The sequence below is a fragment of the Dermacentor albipictus genome, chromosome 2 (assembly GCF_038994185.2).
Source record: "Dermacentor albipictus isolate Rhodes 1998 colony chromosome 2, USDA_Dalb.pri_finalv2, whole genome shotgun sequence".
Taxonomy (NCBI): domain Eukaryota; kingdom Metazoa; phylum Arthropoda; class Arachnida; order Ixodida; family Ixodidae; genus Dermacentor; species Dermacentor albipictus.
Window position 1 is genome coordinate 187,838,921 of NC_091822.1, and position 10,844 is coordinate 187,849,764.

Genomic DNA, 10,844 nt, shown 5'->3' on the forward strand with positions numbered 1-10,844 from the left:
ACATGCCGCGTGTTTCACTTAACTTGGGACAAATGTTAAAGATATGCGAACGCCACGTAGCTGAAATATTACGCTCCGTAGCCTTGGCAGTGTTGCACACTATGTATTATGAGCACCACCGAATCATGACCGATCACAGGTACAGAGCAGTACAGTCGGCGTGACATTTGTGTAGAGCGTGGGAATGGGGGCCGCCTGGCTGCGTGAGAGGAAGCCAGCGACATGTAATGGTAGCTGCTGGGCTCGAGGTAAGAAGTGTCCGGACACTTTTATTTTGTTTACTTTTCACCTAAGTTAACTCAAGCACTTCATCTTAAGTAGCAAGCCGAGGTCGTAAACGTGCCGAAAGTGCTTGAAAACAGTACACGGCCACACAAAAAGTTTTACTACACGCAAATAAACCCATGCTCTCCGGGAGGTGTGAGTAGCCAGTGCCTGAGGTTGTGATCAAACCAGTCTATCACATACCTTGCAGCTGTGGCTGCACTCACGGTCAAGGAATTCTCTCTTGAACCGTCCATCGGGACCCTCAGTGGGAGGAATATCTGTATATTTGACGGTAAAAAAGACATGGAGACGCTGACGTGCATTGCTTCCTTTTAATAGCGAGGGTCTGCAACAAGCGCTCTAACGGGCTTATTTCGTAATTTAAGCTTTTAGCGTAAAACAAGCAAACAACGGAGCAGCCAGCGCAAACCTACAAGCAGCTTCGCCGTTTATAAATACCAACAAATGTCGTGAAATGTGGTGTGGGTAGGGAGAGTAAACAACGGGCCGATTTCCATTTGTTGACGTCACAGCAGGAGCCCACTCCCGGAATACAAAGGCCACCCCTACTCCCTCTACATAAACAATAACAAGCTGTCGAAGCGGCGTACTAATTCAGCAGCGTAATTTGCAATTGTCCTAGCAACGATTCACCTTTTAAAATCCTGAATTTCTTTCGAAAGCACACCGGCGTCAATATCCGCTTTGATGTATTTTTTCTTAACATTCTAGTTTATCCTAGAGAGTTTTTCTTTGTTTTGTATTGCTACCAGTGCTACAGAACTTGTAAAAGCAAGTTGCAAATGAAAATACCTAAAAGTCCCATGTGAACGTCGCACATAGAAGAGTGCTGAAGTGAACGCCCTCTGCCATCAGCTGTTGCTTAATGCGCCGCCCGTCAGACATTTCTTGAATTTCGTTCCTTTCGCAAGGCGCCAGAGTGTGTGGCTAGCTACTGTATTGAACCACCGAAAAGAGTGTGGTATGTCTGGCACGACAAATTCACACTGTTGTTCAAAGCTACCTCGCCAACACAGCAGGTCGACTGACAGAGGTGAACTCATTGTGAATACAGGTCTGCTTTCTGCTTTGACACTTTTGAAAAATAAAAGATACTTTATGTGAGCGCCCTGTGGTTCTTTCTTTTATATCTTTTCTATTGCTCTCTGTAAGCAAAAGTATCGAGAGAACACAGCAGCAGTGAAACCTTTCATTATTATTTTTTGCAAGGAAAGGCACAGTCTGGAGTTGGAACATGTACTACGTCGGTAGAACACGTGCGTTGGGCTACTTCGTTATGAACTACACGTGTACGCTATGAATTTTCAAGAAACTTCATTTGTTCGCCGCACCCAGGGGTTTTAAATTTTTGCTTGCGATCGCAGTATACCTGAGCGCACCTGTTCTCTCAATGTTCCTTTCGTAACGCTGCCTCTGCTTCTAATAGAAGTGTTTTTGTGCGTAAATTTGTTTTGCCAACAACAAAGCTCTTCTTCGTCTTTCTACAAATCCAGTCTTGCTTTAGCCAACAGAATTGGGAAGAACCGCTTCAGTACCTCAGTGGTTATTGCACTGCTGAGATCCTGGTCAAGGGTTTCATCTTACCTATGACGGCCACGGTGACCGCATTCTGATCGGAACCGAATGAAAAAAGAAATGCTCATTTGCAATGCATTTGGTGCTCATTAAAAAAAAGAACTCTAGATAGTCAAAATTATTTCGAAGTTCCCCCAAACGGCGCACCTCGTAATGAGATTGTGGTTTTGGCACGAGAATCTCAAGTTTATTGACTCAAAAAAGTCATTGGTCATCGTGATAAGAACTTTATTTTTCTTGACTCCCCCGTCAGGACTTGAACTTCGCATCTAGATAGTGGCACCTAGGTGTCCTCTTGTGTTGGGCTTTTGAAGTAAACTTTCTGTTTGATGTGAGCTGCCTCGGCGAGACGAACCTTTGTGACAAGTTCGATCATTGCGACAAAATTGTTTTGTTGATACGCCAGTAAGGCACTCATCGAGGGTTCTCCTTGAATTTTGTTTTGTTTTTCATTATTTCATTCATTTTTGCTAGTGGAGTCCAAAGCTGAACACCGTAACTCATCTCTTGGCCGAGTTGCGCTTCAGTCGCTTCTCTCTGGTTTTATGTCGATTGCGTAACTCCAGTGTTTCAGGCAGTGTGACCTCGCACTGTTATCTGCGAGACGGGCGTCTGAGACTCCTTTCCCTTCATTGTCTGCTGAAACTTTTGGCTCAACTGGCGCTACAAATAACGCTGGAGGCAATGAAAACTTGTGACAAGAAAGTCAGCGAGGACGACTGGGTACTGTCTATTGTGCAAATAAATCTTCTGTCAGCGGTATTCGAACGACGGCACAATAGAGAGCGCTCAGTGAACATTTGTGAAGTGCCTGGTTTTGTTCGAGCTTCAAGAAGTTAAAGCAATGTTCGTAGTCTGACTAGTTGCCCAATGTTGACGTTCCACGGCTCTTATGGTGAGCGATGTTCTGTTTGCAGAAAGGTCACGTCCGTTGTCACGTTTTTCGCAACAGTCTGATAGAGAGCAACACAGAAATAATAAAACAAGAGAGAGGAATAGAGAATAAAGGGAAAGTGGAACGGTTGACCAAGGCTACAGTAGGTCGTCTACCCTACACTTAGGGAAGGGGAAAAGGCGGAAATAAAGATAAAGTGCTAGTCAGTGTAGGTATACTCGCATGCTAACGTTGGTTGATGCATCTTCACAGGCGGTAGAGCCATCCAGTTTTGCTTAAGGAGTGTAGTATGGCTTTTGTGGCTCTTGTAAATGAAAAAAAATACCTGACGAAGACCCCAGGCACATTTCTTCCAAGAGTGATCTGTCATCCCACCAGCTGGGACTACAGCTCCCAAAAGTTTTCATTTACCGTCGAAGTAAGATCACCGACACAGAAGGTGTGGAAGAACTTAAAGGTAATTACTTTTTACAGCTAAGTTGTATGTGGCTAGGTTCTGGAAAAAATTGCGTGCGTCTATCGAGACATGTAGATCGAGAATTTTCCCCCATACGTGGGCCGATTCCGATATAGTGCAATTCAGGGCCGACCCGCGGCGGAGGTGAAGCAGGCTTTAAGCCTTCCGCCAAGTTGCAAAAATTTGTTTAATATCTTAGGTCGTGTCTGTTCTGCGTGCATGGATTCGTCAGTAAAAGGTGTCGTGCAGCGTTTTGCAACAATACATGGGTATGTATACGTCCCCCCCCCTCCCCCCCCTGTTCCTCATCATCTTCCGGGGCTCAACATTGTGGAGAAGACTAGACGCGCCTCGCCTTCCATTTATGTGCATACGGCGTTTGACGCACCGCAATGGACAGTTCGCCATTAAGGAGCCCTCATACACAGCTTCGCTGGTCATTCGCCTTCGCAGAGTGGAACTGCACTGAATTCTACAGCGAAGCTGTTAAGGGCTAGTTCCCGCAGGATGATGTCCGTGTGTAGACACAAAATCCCGAAGATCGGGCAACACCGGGCCTACACGCGGCGGAGGTGAAGCAGGCGTTAAGCACTCGCCATACGTGGGTCGATCCCGAAGATAGTGCAATGCCGGGCCGACCCGCTGCGGAGGTGCAGTTCGCCAGTAAGGAGCCAACATTCACGGCTTCGCTTGTCGTCCTTCACAGAGTGGAAGTGCACTGAGTTTTATTTGCAAACGCAGTTTCCTTATTCGCTCGAAATTGGGGTAGATAGAACATCCCATGGAAAATTATTAACACTTTTTTATCATCTTCATTCTGAATAGCATATTGTTCCTTGTAAAAAGTTTGCTTTCTATGAACAAGACATTTTTTGTGAAAGTAATCTCTTATTTTATTGTATTTCCTCGTCTCCATGTGTTTATTTTCTTAACATGCATCCTGTGACGTATCGCCGCAGCTTGCGGTTGTCCTCTGTAGTGGGCGTATTTACTATCCACAAATATAAAATTCTCTAAAAACGCAATAAAAAGACTATAAGCCGTGGGTGTGAGGTAGAGGTTTAAAGGGAAGTTTATCAGATCTCTTTTTTTTTTCTTTGCATATATAGCATGCCCACATAATTTTAATATTTTCCATAGCCTGTTGCCTACGTTTGTTGTGTCCGTATGTTTCGCTAGCAAATTATTTCTTGCTAAGCGTAAAATTTTTCCATTGGTTTTTTATTTAAGTCCTTCCCTACGCGTTTCCTGTCACATAACAATATTAAATTATGTTAATAAACCGAAACAACACCTTCTTTCTTTTAGAAAAAATTACTAATGATGTTGATGTGTTAATTGTACCTTAAACACTAAGAAGACTACCCACAGCGATCGCATTCGTGATACTGTTCTAGCTTCAGTGCCTGAACCAAATTTTATTATTTAATAGGTTACCCTCGCCTGAAAATCAACGCTGTCTCTTACCATACTCAGGAGTCAGTTTCTCTGTTACCTTAAAACTATTTCTTGCAAGAATTTTTTGCTTTGAGCTTCAGAAATCACACTGTCAAAAACATTCTTCCATTTTCAGTTTTTCTACGATGGTATTTTGGTCTTGCGAAGCAATATTTCCTGTAAGTTATTTTTGTTATGTGCATTCGGCGTCTTTACTTGAATGACTAGTAATGTCAATTAAGTGCTGAATCAATGTTATTCGAGTCTGCATTTTTTTCAACCGCAGCTGTAAACAGACTTGTTTCTATGTAAGGATAACTTACGTTTGTTTATGTTCGTGTTATCAGGTGTCATCATCAAACAGCCATCCGATTTGTTTTAAACGCGCAAGAATTTCTGTGCTTACTCAACGAGAGAAACCGTCCGTCCGTCCGGTAAGACGATCGCTATCAAGATAGCGCACGCAGCAGCGAGCGAATTCACCTCCGTGCTGTCTCTCACTTCAACGCGAGCTACGCAGGGAGAACAGGGAACACACGAAGCTTTTAGCAGTCGGCGCTCTGTCTCCTTCGTAGATCGCTTTCAAGATAATGCCTATGATACAGCCCTCGAGGCGGCACCAGACGCAGCCGCCGCCGAAGTGCGGTTGATCATGGTCTATAATGGGTCGACGCGGATGGATAAGGCGCTAAAGAGCCATAACGGCTTATAATCATCGTAACATCATCAGCGCACATGGCACCGCCACCTGCAGTACTTTGCTTGCGTCAATCAATTCACCTCGCGCCGCCGTCGGCTGCGGTTTGCGTCGCCACAGTGCTGCCGTTTGTACTGGTCGGATCAAGTTTCATTACATTTATCACGACACCGGGCTGCGTGGAGGTGAGCAAGTGGCACAATGCTAACGCATACTAACACTACACTCAGTGAAGTTTCTGCGCAAATTTTAACTGTTTCTCTCTCTCTCTATCCCTCTTCCTTTTGTATATTTCACAGTCCAACATATATGGAGCAAGCTCCTCGTGGGAAGAACACGCGACGCCATGCATGGCAAAGATAGAACAGAAAGAACCCAATTAAACCCGCAATAATACATATAAACCGCGATCACTGCGCACTTCTTGCAGTTTTCGTGCCACCTATTGCAGGTCGTATAATTATGTTTATTATTATTATCATCATCATGTTTCGTAACTGCAGACAGACAGACAAAGAAAATATAATACGACTTCGTCTCCGGAGCCACATGGCCTGTGCAGTTATGTCTTCTCATATGCAGCTGCAGTCACATATACATTTCTTGCCTAAACATTTGCTGGATTTTCAATTCACTCTCGGGATTTTTTTGAAGCTATATTACCGCAATGCGATGGGATACTGTTGCTGCTAATGTATAAAAAAGTGCGCATACATTTCCTCAATGGTCGCTTCGGTCTCTCCGCAATAAAAAAAGACTATAAATTTCGTTGACACAAAAAAAGCACTTCACCCAAACACCAGAGCTAAAGAAGAGCACGCGGATCTGCATCAGATAGCTTCAAGAAAACTTTGCTGCGCTCGCCACTTCCACAGCCACACGGCTGCTTTCGAATTCGTGAGGATTACCGCTTCTTTTACCAGCTGCGCCCGATATCATTGTGGAATGGCACTTTTTTGATGAGCCACTTTCTTCCACTTTTCAATGTCATATTTACAAACTTCCGGGTCATTTTGTTTTTTACCACGAAGCTTCAGGTCTGGCCATCCTTCCTCAAGTATACGCATCCAATGAGGAAATGCTTCACAGTTTGAAGCCTCGGAATATTGTGAGAAGTGCTGGCCGTGGGCACACTTAAACGTTGTTTTTCCAAATGCCATAAAAAAATATTTGCCATGATATCCTCACCGATTGCATATTTGGTCTGTGCCCGGGTGGCACTGCGTGATGTGGTTTCACGATCTGAACAGTGCACAGCTCGCGAATGTGCGCAGGAAAGTATTTGAAAAAAATATTTACTTGACAGTAAGTGCTTCTAAAAGTTCATGTATTATACAGACTTATATGAGAATTGTAGACGTTGGCGCCTCAAACGCTGCAGACCCTCCAGGGACTGTCTTTTGGGGGTTCACGAGATAAGGCCAATGATACATGTTCGGTTGGTTGTGCGTCGGTTAAATGAATGCAATCCACACGGTGGGATCGGCCATGAACCGGTCGCTGCAAGGGTTAAGAATGTTCTTTTTTTTTTAGAGCAAAGTGAATTGAAATGAAATGATTAACTTGTAATTGTGAAATTCATTGTCAACTCTTACAGGTATGGAGGCTAAAGCAAGTAAATATTACACCAAATAAGTGTGTGTGATCATGAAAAGTTCGACAGCACGTTTCCCTCATGTAACACGTGAAGCCGATTGCCTGCTGCACACTGGGTAATGGTTATACGATCGAAGGGGTCAGACTTCTTGCAAGACATAACGAGCCGCAGTGTGAAGTACACGTGTCGCGCTTTAGGTCGTCCTCCTCAACGGCACATTCGAGCACTTAATGCACTACCTAAAGGTGCAGCATGCTTGTCGCCTGTGTTATAAATGTGTATGTAACACAAGCCGAACACAATTACGTTGCATCCTCTGAGCAGGGGAAAGTAGCGTTCACGGTGAAACACCTTGCTCCCGCCACTTCCCACGTCGCACCTCGTTTCTCGCTTGGCGAGCATTCGAGGCCGTAGGGCACTTCCTAGGCCTACCACGCAATCCGCTAGGCCCCGGGCGAGCGTCCTCCATCGCCGTATCTCTCGTTTCTCAGTCCACTGTCGCCACAACCGTCACCACCACCACGTGACTTCAGCGACGCAACAACATCTATTTTTCTGTGTGCGCCCGCCTCTCGTTCCCTTCTCCACTCGCCGCTCGCTTGGGGAAGGTCACGTGGTTTTTTCTTGTAACATACAACTACGTCACATCTTTTTTTTTTCTACCATCGTGCAATGACCGACTTGAGGCTTTCGCCTTAAAAAAGAGCAATTTAGGCGTGATATTCTTTTTGTCACGCGCTGAAAATTGCGGTGGGCACCATGAACATTCCTGTGGCAATAGCCCGTGGTATGGTAGCGCTAAAATAAAGGACCACCGGAAGAGTCAAATTCAAGTCAAGCTTTCGAAAGGGTTCCTATTAACAATATTTTACTTGGATTAATAAATGTTACAAAGATTCACTCTCACAGCAAAAAAAAAAAGGCGCAGGGGTGATAGAGCCAGACCAGACCTATTGTGGTAAACGTTCAGTGGGGTGACTCGGTAACGTAGTCCCGTAACTGTAGACTTGCTAGTAGAACATCAACTAGAGCTCCAAGTAAAATTGAGGTGCGGGGAAGTTAGATGGGGACAACGAAGAATACTCCCAATCAATTACAAAGTTATTTGCAGTAGCAAATTTTCTTAACCACGCTGCGAAAAACGGCCGTGTTGGTAAAATAGAAATCACAGGATTATCACGTTATGCTACTGCGTGTGCATCAGCATAGTTATTTAGGGCTAAACTATTGTGGCCTGACACCTACGTGAATGTCTTGGGACAAGAAAGGTAGAAAGCTTCTAAGGAGTTTGACGGCGCTCGCCTAACGGGAAGCCCCTGCACTAGAGCCTTCCTTGGTTTTGTGAGAAGAGAAGGGTCCTTCTATACGAATACATTTTAGCCGAAGGCACTCGAACCCTGTGTAGATTTTATTTTGGAGCGCAGCTCTGAAGAGCCCGTGCCTGCGTTGAGCGTAGGCGTGTTTTGGCGGCGACGTTGTACCCCGTAACCAAGTGAACGAGCACAGGCTAAATATGATAGCGAACGCGTAGCGCAGCGGTAGATGAAAGCAGAGCGCGCAAGGAGGAAAGTGGAGGAGGAAAGTACAGGGAAGGCCTGAGGCGGAAGGTGAAGGAAAAGCGGAGGGGAAACGGCCTTCGCATGCGCTGAGTTGCCGGTGGCCACGGCATCCGCCGCCGCGTGAGCAATCTAATGTGCGCTTCCCATGGGGGGGGAGTCAGGATGGCGTGAGGTGGGGAGGGCTATGCTCGTCCGCGGCGTCAGCTGCTGAGGTCAGTCCGCGGTGCCTGAGCGTGTGACATGTGTCACCGTTCCTGCGAGGGGCGATGGCGAGCAGCTACGAGTAAGGCTCGATGTGAAGCTCCCTTGGGTGCTGTCGCCGCTGACACTGGTGGCAGGATCTTCCGACGATGGAGGGCCGAAAATGTGAGAAGAAAAGCGTAGTGCCACGCAAAACGGGCTGTGCGGCGACGATGGCTACGATATGGCGCCAGAGTAGCACGCGTCGTCTGTATGGAAAGGAGGCACGCTACTTACCGCGTTCAATTCCTAATATAAACCTATTCAACAATAATGCAAAGTATTGACACGCGAAATGGAAATATGCATAGAGCTGCACTCAAATTTCGCATTAGGCAGTATCGTAATCGTCGGTGAATTTTTGTTGCTTATTTATCATTGAAGTAATCACGCCTAATCAATCAGTCAGTATTAAGATAGCAGTGCCGCATAACTGCTGCCAGCCGTGTGCTTCCTACGACACTAAGTAGTCCAAACGCGATAAAAGCACTCAACACGTCGCAGTGTGGTGTCGCAGCCTCCCAAACTTCTGAAAGAAATTAATTTATTGTCCCAATTTCCTATGAACGCGGTCTTTTATATATCCTTCCTAAATTTCTATTTTATATGTTTGTTTCACTTATTCTGGCTGCCCGATTGCACGCTGTTCTCCCTTCTTTTGTTGTCGTATTTCCTTTACCATACTTAATTTCCCTCGTTAAAGTATTTGTTTGTGTTACGGGATCTTCTGCCACCAGACTCTTGGCCAAGCCCCTTTGTGGGTACGTGCGACTGCTGAGCGTTGTCGTCATCATCATCATCATCATCATCATCATCATAATCATCATCGTCGTCGTCGTCGTCGTCATAAATATAATCGTTCTTGTCACGCCGTTAACCTCCGGTCTGTATCATGCATGCGCTACCGGCCTCCGTCGGGCGAGCCTCAGTAGTGGCCAAAATGCAAAGCTAAAGGGCTACCCGGCTCTCAATTCGTGGCGTTGAATACGCATCCCCAAAAACAGTTCTCTCGATGTAACAGAAGCCAATCTGGAAGGCCACGTTGTTGTTGGCACTTTCTTTTTTCGTAGTGCAAGTACCGGAAGCAATTGCCGGAGCTAGAATTAAACACATTATGGTCACCACGTTTTAAATATTTATACAATGGCCATCTTCGCTGCACAGAGGAGAAAGCGTGAGTAGCCGTTTATATGAGGTGCAGTTGTATTGATCCAGCGACTTTCAGTAGACGGCGCAAGTACCACTCCCATGCTCTAGACAAGTGTGTGATAAAGGGTACTCGTCTGCGTATCACTCGCATCTCTTTGCTCTGAAATGGCCGGGCTTCAAGGCCTAGCATTCTGCACAGTAAATTAGGCACCCGGATGTTCAGTGGTAACGAACGTTAGGGATGTTCACAAGCGATAGGTCCCCGTAGTTATGCACGCTACAGCTGTCCCATCTTCGTACTTTCGGCGAATTGAGCATGTGTGTTTGAAGGGTTGGCGGTTTGACCTCCTTTGTACTACACTTTCAGGCGTCAGGCATCCACTCCCCCTGCCTTCCCTCCAGCTATGTCGCTTATCCGTGCGAAAAAATAATTTAGGTATTTAAGACTAGGTGGGGCGATGAAATTAGGAAATTCGCAGGCGTAATTGGAATCGGTTGACGCAGGACGTGAGTAATTGGAGATCGCAGGCATTCGTCCGGTAGTGGACATAAAATGTGCTGATGATGATTATGATAATGATGATGATGATGATTTCCTTTAATTTGAAGTTATAGGGCAAGTATTTTCTACCAATTCTCGCTTTTTTAATTTCGCGCTTAGTCTTCGCACGGCGCCTTGTCACCGTTATCACCATGACTCCCCAAGGGTCTAAAAGCAGCGAACTAAATTATTTCCCATAAATCAAATCCACAAAGCTTCTTAAGAGGCGTTCGCCATTATCCTGCCGGCTATATACTTATGTCAGACATCGCGATCGTCTGGACCCTCCCTCCTCTTGTGAATAGTTATTGCATAACTTTCTGCGAATAAGGAACCAGTCTTGCAGTTTGCTCTACCTCGCCTGCAGCAACAACGCGCACTTTTCCCCACTCGTCTTTTGTTCTTTGAC

General features: G+C 45.6%; 1 protein-coding gene and 1 pseudogene across 1 annotated transcript in view; one reads left to right on the forward strand and one right to left on the reverse strand.

The window, feature by feature from the left end:
- LOC139056373 (uncharacterized) overlaps positions 1-10,844 on the forward strand; it is a 360,115-nt gene that overhangs the window by 257,894 nt on the left and 91,377 nt on the right. The gene's annotated exons all lie outside the window — the stretch shown is intronic.
- LOC135920580 (U2 spliceosomal RNA) lies at positions 3,307-3,457 on the reverse strand (annotated as a pseudogene).